Consider the following 12,076-nt stretch of genomic DNA (forward strand, 5'->3'; position numbering starts at 1 on the left):
ATGCCGTTTGTATCAAAAATACTTGTTTGTCATATATAGGACTTTACTTTAAATATATAAAACTTGCTGCAAAATATATAAAACTTGTTGCGAAATATATAAAACTTGTAGCGAAATATAAAACTTCTTGCAAAATATATAAAACTTGTTGCGAAATATAAAACTTGTTGCGAAATATATAAAACTTGTAGCGAAATATAAAACTTGTTGCGAAATATATAAAACTTGTAGCGAAATATAAAACTTGTTGCGAAATATATAAAACTTGTAGCGAAATATAAAACTTCTTGCAAAATATATAAAACTTGTTGCGCAATATAAAACTTCTTGCAAAATATATAAAACTTGTTGCGAAATATAAAACTTGTTGCGCAATATAAAACTTGTTGCGAAATATATAAAACTTGTAGCGAAATATAAAACTTGTTGCGAAATATATAAAACTTGTTGCGCAATATAAAACTTGTTGCGAAATATATAAAACTTGTTGCGAAATATAAAACTTGTTGCGCAATATAAAACTTCTTGCAAAATATATAAAACTTGTTGCGAAATATAAAACTTGTTGCGCAATATAAAACTTCTTGCAAAATATATAAAACTTGTTGCGAAATATAAAACTTCTTGCAAAATATATAAAACTTGTTGCGAAATATAAAACTTCTTGCAAAATATATAAAACTTGTTGCGCAATATAAAACTTCTTGCAAAATATATAAAACTTGTTGCGAAATATAAAACTTCTTGCAAAATATATAAAACTTGTTGCGAAATATAAAACTTCTTGCAAAATATAAAAAAATAGGTCCGCACGGCGTACATGTGCCTAGTGCTAAGTTATTGAGCTTTATGCATTATTGTATTTATTGTACGGTCACTGCACTGCATTAATTAGGATTTAGTTGGCATAGAAGGAGGAAGGATCAAAATATCAAGCTTCAACAGTGCAGCAAAAAAATACGGATAGAAGTAATAAACAGGTGCAAGGTGATCTAGTAAAGCTATCGTGAGTAGACGTTGCATAATGTTTTTGTAGCACAACCTAAGTAAAGCACGCGCTCTGATTAGTTGATTAAGCGTCTACTATTTACCCATGAGGGGACGCTAACTGAACGAATACCTTCAACTTGAGCGCGCGTAATGTTCATTTAAGGTCATTCCTCTGAAATAGAACTGACAATAGATTTTCATCCAAACTTTGTCTATTGATTGTTCATCTTAAGGGAACCTAAATTTCAAAATAAAAAAGTGGGGTCCCCGTATTCGTTTGGGAGCTGGAGGACTTTGAATCTACCCCATAATTCCTTACAATATCAGCCTCCAGAAAAGTGTCATTTGAACCTTTCAGTTAACGTTTTGCGGGAGCAGAAAAAAATAGGGAAGACGCAAAACGTGAAGTACTGCATCGACTTCAAGAAACAATTTACTATTTCTTTCAGGACAAAGGCACGACAGCGATTCAACTTGTTCCAAACGTACAGTGCTCTCGACACCACAAATTTATCTTCACTGGTAGCGGCGAAGTTCACGTTTCCGTTGATTACTGAAGTTTCAACAATAGAAATTTGTTTATATTCACTGCATAGAAAGGAAGCGTTTACTGGAATCAGAAAAAGAGAAAAAAGTGATAGGTCACCGTGCTCTTTTACGCGTAAATTTATGCGCAGTAAGGATACGCAATGCAAAACAGAGGAATGACGTCTAGCCATAAGCACGGGCTTGTACTGTCACAATAAAGCAAAGTCAATGTTTATCCCGTTTGGATCCAGGGTCTTGCGTGTGCATCTGTTAACGGCATTTTTCACGCTGATGAAGAGACAAAAGTCTCAAAACGTCCGATAAGTTATTGTTTTTTATACCATAACCGAGAGAATTCTTACGCGTTGATTGGTCAAAACTTATGGTCGATGAGAGTATAGACCATGAAAGTGATGTCAGATCACGCCACGCACACGCGAGGGCTCAAAGATGTGTATAAGTTTGGTCTTCAAGAATGAAAGCGAATTTCATCGTGTTTTGTTTGAATCAAGTACGCATTTGTTTTCGTAATTCAGGATTGGAGTTCTAATCAGGTGATCTGTCGAAAGAAAATTGACCAGGCTTTTGAATTTTTGGTCTAACTGGGAAGAACGGTGCTAGCGAACCGACAGCGAACTGTCGATGTTCAGTGAGCGAGCGCTTACAAGATCTTCAGAAAGAAAAATAATCTTGCTCGCTTCAAGGAGGGTGCTAATGGGGTTAACAGTTAACTGACAATTGGCCAAAAAAATAGTAGTTAACTGATAAATGAAACGTTAACAGTTAAGTGACATTCTATTAATTATACTGAATACGATTGTTGTTGTTAATAAAAACAACAAGTTTTTTTCCCAACACCAAAGCTATTTCGTGGCAATTACCTGCCCCGCTGCGTTACCAGGTGATATAAATATAAACTGACATTATAATTATGCGGAAGGTACCAGGGTCGTACCAGGCACATGTTGATCTCCGTGATGGCGTCAAGTGGGGCGTGGTCAAAGTTATTCTAAGTTTTTATGGAGATGATGACGAAGGATCGACATTCAAACGAAAACAGAGTTTGCGTACTGCTTGACATGGCAAAGCACAATTCAATGGACATAGCTTGTAAACATTTGATCAATTTCATGGAAATCAATCAAACGACAAGCGTTCAGTTGTTGCCTACATACGGAACTGCCATGGGCACTAAAATGGCGGTCGCATCAATCTAATCAGCGTTTGACATACGCACACATTACAAGCCCACTGAAACATACATTTCAGTACATTTATTAATCCACGTGTCACCCACCAGAATTTAGTAAAGGTTTTATCAAGTGGGACGCCTGAGACTGCTTAGAACAAATTCCTCTCAAATAAAATTTGATGAGAAATTCCGACCAAGAGAAAAGCCCTGAGAACGAGGTTGGAAAAAATCAAGCATTTCCAATCACATTTTGTCGAGAGAGGTTACCCATAAAGCCTAGTCTAAAGAACTCTCGCGGAAGTTAATTTTGAAATCAGGCAGTAGGCCCTCCAATCAAAACTTAAATCTTGCCTTTTGTAACGCAATACCAACTAGCAGTACCAAACACAGTCCGAACTTGAAGCAAATACCCATGGAAAATTGGCATTTTATAGAACAACAACCATTGCACAAGAAAATATTTAAAGAACCTTCCCTCATATTATACAAAAGGGGTACTAGGTTTTTCAGAGATATCCTCGTGAGATCGAAATTATGAAAATGGCTAATACACTTGCGTGAGAGTCGTGTATGACTGACGTGCTGAAGTAAAGAAAATTCAGGTTATGACGTGATAATCTTCGCTGTAAGAATAGGAAATTTAAAGATAACTAAAATTAGTAAAATAGATTTGGAGAGCGTCGAAATTGTTGACAGGTCAACGGTGTGGAAACAACGACTAATTCTTGAAGCTTGGCATTCTGTGCGAGATAGGAACGCTATAAACGAACACAAAGCGCTACCAAACGTTTACAATAGCATTAAGCATTAATTTATAGACTCATTAAGAATGCTCTAAAGACTTTTGTTGCACTCGGAAAGTTCATTTAGTTTTCACACATTCGTTACATATTTTAACAGGACGCCGTTGAACATTTGCATTTTTATCTTGCTGAAAAAGGCAACAGTAGTGGCCGAAACGTCCAAAAACAATATTTTTAGCCACTGTGTCAACCTTTTTTCATTCTTAATTTTTAGAGGGCCTGGATGGGGGTGTACAAATGTCAGTTGTCAGTTAAAATTTTGGCCATTTGTCAGTTGTCAGTTAAATCTAAGGCCATTTGTCAGTTGTCGGTTAATTGACTGTTAAAAATTAATCATGTAGCTTAATTATTTTTTTTACCCAATATTTAGCAAAAAAGTCGGAAAAAGGCACAAATAATGTGAATCGTATCATTGATTGTGATATTGATAACATTAAAACTTAATTTTTTTCCAAATTTTGATGTTGAAATCATTGCAAGAAGCCTTTTAAATTTCTAAATACGTTCTTAATTAACAAATGCTACTTCTACTGAAATGTGGCGTATAACGATAACCCAGAAGCAAGTATGCTCGGTAGTTCGCACCACCGCAAAGCTTCAAAATTTAATTTAGTTATGCGCAGGGCCACCGTAATGATATCATTATAATAGTACACTCAACAAAATAACTTGATTGTGATTGGACGAGAGCTCTACCTATCACTCTTCTTTCCGAAGTTGAGACAACGTATTCCGAAGTTGGCGCGAAGTCTTCCGAAGATTTCCGAAGTTGACTCGATGTCATTCGAAGATTTACAATGTTGGCGTGAAGTCTTATGAATGTTTATTTTACTGATCATGAAGTTTACACCCAAAGTAGTCTAGAGAGGAACCGAGGAGTTGTTAAGTTTACCGTTCCCGAATGATTCACAGTACGAAACAATAGAAATAAAAAAATAAGGCACGTGTATTTTTAAGACCTTAAAAAGAATTACTTGTGACTATTTTACTGTAATAAGCACGAGTTGTACAAAAAGGTCGTGTGATTTACTATATCCTATACAGTGTACTATTTTCAAGTATATCGCATTGCACATTATAGCAAAACAAAAACGAGCATATGTTTTCTGAACGCGAAGCCGTTCCCTGTAATCTTTCTGGAGAGGAGGGGCAGGGATGGCGCAGTGGTTCGCAGTGGTGAGAGTGCTCGCCTCCCACCAACGTGGCCCGCGTTTGATTCCCTGAGCTGGCCTCATATGTAGGTTGAGTTTGTTTTTGGTTGTCGTTCTTGCTCAAATGGTTTTTCTCCGGGTTCTCTACTTTTTCTCCCTCCACAAGAAATCAACACTTTCAAACGGTTTCTAGCTTTATACCCGGGCTTTATAAAATACCGTGTCCAAGGAAAGATAATTTATTATTATTTATTAACTTATTATTCTGGACTACCTGTCATGCTTTATATTTATACCAATAATACCAAATTCAAAAGCACCAAGAATACACAATGTTAATTTCGCTACCTGTATCATTCTGCAGCTTCTACTGGTCCTCTGCATGTAATTTTAATGAGTGCAGTAGCTCGAAGTCGTTGCTTTACCGCTGTTTAACGCCCGGTCGGTGCCAATCGAAATCTCCAAAGTCTCTTATTTGCTTGCCAATTCCTTCGGGTCAAGGAGTACATCAAAGTGATTTTTGAGCACCTGAACCGTATTCACAGTTCTATTAACGCCGGCATCTTAATTTATAGCAGCAATAGTGTAAGCTGGCGCGCGCGAAATAGGTGAAATACGTACCTGGGCATAAGGTAAATTATTAAAGAAACATGGCACTAGCACCCTGCTGCTAAGGTTGGTCAAGAATTAGTTAAAAACGTATATGTCTGACACTTTTTTTTGACAAAGAGAGTCAAACAATGTTATTTACTACGTGTTTTGTAGGATATTAAGGGCAATCAGGTCCTTTGCAAGTTGTCAGTAAAACCTACAACAAATGTCAGTTGTCAGTTAAATTTTAGGCCATTTGTCAGTTGTCAGTTAAAAGTTTGGCCATTTGTCAGTTGTCAGTTAACCCCATCCAGACCCTCTTTTTAACATGCCTGGCTACAACCCGAACATTTTTAACCGATGAAATTGGATTCTTACGAAAATAAAAACTATGCAATATTTATTGCCATAAACTTAATTTGTTTTTAATTGAATATCAAGTGTTGTCTACATATCAGGTGAAACTCGCGACCCGTAAAGTCAAAAAGAAAAACCCACTTCCGGTTTGTGCGAAAGCAACTTTTCACATCGAGAATAAGCACCGGAAGAGCGGAAAGCGCGCTCGTGCCAGTCCTACTCCGCATCACACATTGCACAAAGCGCGGACCGATCAGTCGAGGCGGGAAGGAATACCAAGATGGCTTCTCACAGGGGCCTCGTGGAGAGGCTGACAAATCTTGTCGATGGACTAAGAGAACAAAATAGAGCAGAAAGCCAAAGAGATAATCATGGAGACATCAATGAGTCACTGTCGAGATTATTCCCGAGCACGAGGAGAAATGCTGGTACGTCATCATCTGCAACAAACAACGGCGCGACCAACGGCGCTCCACTTTTCAATCAATGGAGCGAAGAAGCTAAGCCGAAGAGAAGTAATCGCCGTCGACAGCCTTACCCGAAGTGTAAAGCGACCAAAACAGCTTCAGTTGCTGCCATTAAAGACATAATCTTGTTACCTAATCCAAACATGGCTTCCGTACCTCGTGGGCGCAAACGGGAAGAGCTGTATGTGCGAAAGCTAGTTGCTACAGCTTTCGAGATATACGGCGACATGACTAGTTCAGAAATTTACGATGCATTCGCATCATTCTTTTCACGCAAGCTGAAAGGAAAAAGTTTCGAAATTGTCAGAGCAGTTGGCAACAAGATTATTAGCCCGAATATCTCACAGGGAGTAACAGGTAGGGTGCTGAAGCACCTAACTGGTCAAGGTCCTGTGTACCTTCGCTGCAAGAGCCCGATAGAAACCGACTACGCTTGGGCAACAGACGAAGAAAGTGATGAAAGCGACGGCGGTGAGGGTGATTCGTCTAAAAAAGAGGAAAGCACGCGCCCAAGAAGTGGCAGCAATACCCAGTCTCTAAGTGTGAGTGATGACGACAGTGAAGATGAAGATCCTAAACCTATGTTGGAATACAGGCCACCTCCTACAAGTGCGAGGCGTTCTTCGTCTTCTTCTTCGACTAGTACAACTACTGGCTCAGTCAATATAGAGGGGACTGATAATCATCACTACTCTTCTGGCACAAGCAGCACTACTCACTCTTTATCAGCTACCCTACACCCTACCTGCCCAACGTGTAACATGCAATTCCCACTTTCGGAAATCGAAGTTCATGCTGACATCTGTTGTGAGAACATGAGAAACCCAGAAATTTCTCTATATGAATCAATAGTTATTGATCCTCAGAATAACGAGGAATTGAATTCAGAGCCAGCTGAAAGAAGTTTGCCCATTGAAACCAGTGAAGAAGTGTCTGCTAAAAGTCTGCTTGAGAAATGCAGTGCTCTTGTCAAGAAACCAGCAGCCCTTATTTTCATAAGAAGAAAGTTTATCTGGGAAGATTACATGGAAGCAAGGGAGAAACCATGGGTAAAGCCAGAGAATGGTGTGCGTGTTCAATTTGTTGGTGAGCCAGCTGTAGATGGTGGAGGGCCTGGCCGCGAGTTTTTTACAGGTTAGGTAGCTTTTTTGCTATGTGGTTGGTCGAGATAGTCACCAGTTAGTGACATTTTGTGATTTGTATTTGACTTATAAATCTCCCAATCAAATGGAAATTTATTTTTTGGCAGAAACAAATTGTTTTGGGATTTCTTGATGTTTCTCGGCAGCATTTACAGGAAATGTTTATCTTGTGAAATTCCCTTCAACATATGTATCTGATTTCCCTAGTCTGTTTCTTTTTTCCTCTGTAATAAACGCGTAATGAAATCTTTCTATACTTACAGAAATCATAGAGGCCATCAAGACACGCCTTTTCATAGAAGATGATGATGGCTATGTACCAGTTGAAAGTACTATGGCATTGGCCAATGGGGCATTTAAAACTGTAGGGGAAATTTTTGCAACCTCAATAGTTCAAGGTGGGCCAGGACCTGGATTTCTAGCTCCATGGGTCTTCCATTACATTTGCCATGGAATGAAAGACCTTGATCTTAAAAGCCGAGTCATCAAGGATGAGAAAATTCAGAAATTTCAACATCAGGTAACAAAACTAGTAGTGCTGTAAGTATTTTTTGTTTTATAAATGCTCATGCAGACCTGTTATAAATGAGGAATGTTTTTTTGTCTGTTGAAGCTGAATGAAGTGTCATCAGATGAAGAGCTGCAAAATTTCCTCCAAGAGGACGCTTCACTGGAGGTGCTAACGTTAATTGGCTACAGAGGCGTTCCAAGTCGCGAAAAATTGAAGTCCAGGCCAGCTGTACTGAAGTGAGTTGAATTACATGTACCTTATAATATATTTTAAAAACAGTGTAGAGCAGCTATACTTAACATTGACAACTTGTAAAATTCATAGAAAACTATTTATAGGAGTAGCTGGAGGTACATAAGGGACCGTTCATTTTTTATGGGGTAGGGGGGGGGCTGGTGGGATTTGATAGATAGTCATTGTTATATATAATGGCCCCCCCTTCTTCATCAGACATTTTTACCTGCCCCCCTCCTCAAAATCCAATTGTTTTTATGACCCCCCCCCCCAAAAAAAAATAATGAAGTGAAATTAAAATTTTCAAGACTTATGTCTAAAGAATGTATCAGTTGTTCATTCATAATAATAGACAAACTTCATTCCCCATAAAGCTGACATTGCCTGGACTGTTTATCGTGGATACCGTTTGTTAGTATGGGTTGACTGTATTAGTAACCAATAAGCTATTGGGTTGAGTTCATAACAAAGTAGGGGGGTCCGGGGGCATGCTCCTGTGGGAAAATTTAAATTTTCAGAACCTCAGGAATGTTATTTTGGGCATTCTGGCAAGATTTTTAACTGTTTCAGAAGCCCTCATTGCAGCACTTAAAAGTATAATTAATTTTAGTGCCCCCTCCTTACTGAACATATTTTTTTGCTTGGCCCCTGCTATGAAGCCATATTTTTTTGCATGACCCCCCTCAAATCCCACCAGCCCCCCCTTTCTCATAAAAAATGAACAGTCCCTAACTAATTACTTTTTCATTATGAAAAATTGTTTCTTACTGTACTATAACAAATAAATGTTTTAGCCATAATTTATGTCAACTTCATTTAAGCCTGGGTGCTTTTGCTCTTTTAAAACCAAGTTTTCTTCTTACAAGACCAATATTAAAATATCAATCATTTTTGTCCACTGGTTAAGTTCAAACCCCCTGCTGTTGATGGATTAAAAAAAACATGATGAATAAACCATGCATAACATTATGTGCAAATAAACAGACATATTTATTTATGTGTAGGTCTCTGTTGCTAAAGAGCTTTCTGGAGCCTAAGATTGCAATGATTGAACAAATGGCCCAAGGATTAAGTCTTTTTGGAGTCCTTGATGCGATGAGAAAGCACAGTTCACTGTTGGCAAGTGTGTTTACACCAGAGGGATGGAGCGATGTTACCTGTGATGAGTTGATGCAGCTTATGATCCCTGACTTCAGTGATGATGGCACAAGGATGAAGGAACTGGAAGTAAATGCATTCAAATATTTTGCAGATTTCATCACTTCTCTGCACTATGAAGGTCAGCACTTAGTATAACTTATGCTATACATAGCTTGTACGTTAAAACTGTATTTAAATTCATGCCACTTCAATTTTAAAGGGGCTACATCACAGGAATTTTGTAGATTTTTGATCTAAACTGTTCTAAAATTAGCTAGTGGTAGGCAACTTAGCCCACTAAAAACATCATCTTTGAACATCTAAACGAAGACATGACCTTAATTTGCGGATAGAAATCAAACTAAGGCTATAAATATTGATTTTTTTTTTTACGGCGCTCGGAAACAACTTGAAAAGTTTAACCTTAATTTTTCAAGTTGCAATCCATTTCCATCCAATAAGCCATCCCCAGCCAAAGATGCTTGTCAACAGTTTTAGCGCTCTAATATACATGTAGCAATTGTTTATAAAAATGGCCCATTATTTTTAGGCTTCCTATACCAAAAATATAAATTTTGGCTGTTGAAAAATCTGATAAAATCTGTGACAAAGCCCCTTTCCCGGGGGCGGGGGGGGGGGGGGTACTCCCTATAATGGCCTATACGGGGAGGGTCCGCCCGAAAGGGGTACCTTTTTCTGGCTTCAGGTACTTAAAAGGGTAGGGATTTCACGAGTTTAAGTATATGAAAGGGTATGGAAATCTGTCATTCATTTATTTTTAGGCTTCCTATACCACAAATATAAATTTTGGCTGTTGAAAAATCTGATAAAATCTGTGACAAAGCCCCCTTTCCCGGGGGCGGGGGGGGGGTACTCCCTATAATGGCCTATACGGGGAGGGTCCGCCCGAAAGGGGTACCTTTTTCTGGCTTCAGGTATTTAAAAGGGTAGGGATTTCACGAGTTTAAGTATATGAAAGGGTATGGAAATCTGTCATTTGGCTATTTAAAAAGGCCTTTAATTGAAATATTTCGAACAAACGCAATTTATGGCTGTATTATTTTAATTTATTAAGCGCTACATAAAAATGACAAGAAAACGTCATATTAATTTTTAAGTCCACGCCATATATGTCTCTTAGGTATATGAAAGGGGTACCTTTTTTCAGTTAAAGGTACACAAAAGGGGTACAATTTCTGTCAAGAATGGTATATAAAAGGGTTAGGGGTTAGAACTTGGGGCGGAGCCTCCCGTATAAAACTTTTTTGAGTAACTTTTTAAAGTCAAGAAACCGCTAAAGTCTTTCTTTTAGTCTTCTCCGGAATTTTATTATCCATTAACATTGAAACTTCCTTCCAAAACGTCGGAAAAACAATAAAAATGTCGCATTTTGTGGATGACCTGCGGCAACTGCACACTAATAATGGCTGATAGTGTTCAATAGCTCAGCCAATCACATTGAAGCATTTGCATTAGTGTACTAGTAGAAATCTACTAATTTCCAATAGAACATGGATGAGTTTCAACTAATTTGGTTTACATTTTAATATTTGGTATTTATTTTGTTCAGAACCAAAGGAGCAGGGACTTTCTGTAAAGGATGTCATGAAATTTATCACTGGTACAAACAAAGTGCCACCTCTGGGGTTCCCAAAGAAAATTAATGTATCCTTCATACATGGTTGTGAAGAAAACTGTAGATGCAGACCAACATCATCCACCTGTGACTTAAGAGTTAACTTGCCAGTCCATTACCAGTCATACGATGTTGCTGCAGAGTTATTTCTGTCTGCATTACGAGATTGCCAAGGGTTTGGAAGAGTGTAAGCAACGTATGATGTTAGTTTATGTTGCTGCAGAATTATTTAGTCTGCATATAATGAGATTGCTGGGGTTCGGAAAACTGTAAGCAATGCTTGACATTAATGTAAATAACAGTTTGTCGCCAGTCATATGGAACTCTAGAAAAACATTGCTAAGGTTTCGTAAAGATCTGAAGTGTGCTTGCCAATACATTCTGTAATTCCCAGGGAATTCATCTTTAAGGTTTGGAGCAGGTGGGCACCAGGGTTTGATGCCCGGCCAAAGAATCAGCAAGGTCCTTCAATTCCCTATTTGGTAAACTGAAGATGGGTCAGCTTTTGAAAACAGCTGGGCAAAGCCCTGTTCACAGCCAGTCAATTTGCCCTTTGCCTGGCCCTTGATGAAACCCTTGAATTCCATGCATTTTGAAACGAAAGGAGAGGTCACCCCCCACCACCCCAAAAAAACATTTCCTACAAGCACTGTTGGTTCCCAACAGAGCTTGTGTGTATATGAACATGCAGAAACTCAGGCTTGATACATTTACCCCCCTCCCCCCCCCCCCATTCCCAATCCTCCTAAATTATAATATTGTCCACCCTTATCTAGACCAACATCACCCACATTTGACTTGAGGGTTTACTTGCCAGTCCATTGCCAGTCATATGGTGTTGCTGCATAGTTATTTTTGTCTGCATAACAAGATTGCCAAGGGTTTGAAAAAAATACAAGCAAGGCTTAATATTACCGGTAGTTTAAATAACAGTTTATTGCCAGTCATATGAAACGTCATAAAATGTTTATTAAAGATTTAAAGTGGTAACTGTTATACGTCATTTTGTGTACTTAGAGCAGGTATGTGCTCACCAGTACATTTTGTAATTCAGGGGTGGACCATTATAAATTACGGGAGAGGGTGTCGTTAGCCCCCTTCCCTCCCCTCCCCACCCAAAAAAATGTACCAAGAAAAATTAACTAAAAATATTCTGCAAGCACTGATCAATTTCAGTAAAGAGCTTGTGTGTGTGTATGAACATGCAGAAAACTCAGGCTTGATATATTTACCCCCCGCTCCAACCAATCCCCCTAAATTCTAATTGTCCACCCTTATCTGGACCAACATCATTCGCCTGTGACTTAAGAGTTTACATGCCAGTACTATTTATG

General features: G+C 38.5%; 1 protein-coding gene across 1 annotated transcript in view; it reads left to right on the top strand.

The window, feature by feature from the left end:
* LOC144638799 (protein patched homolog 1-like) overlaps window positions 1-12,076 on the top strand; it is a 53,571-nt gene that overhangs the window by 12,636 nt on the left and 28,859 nt on the right. The window lies entirely within an intron of this gene.

This window comes from Oculina patagonica, chromosome 14 (assembly GCF_052425735.1).
Source record: "Oculina patagonica isolate OP01 chromosome 14, crgOcupat, whole genome shotgun sequence".
Classification (NCBI taxonomy): Eukaryota; Metazoa; Cnidaria; class Anthozoa; order Scleractinia; family Oculinidae; genus Oculina; species Oculina patagonica.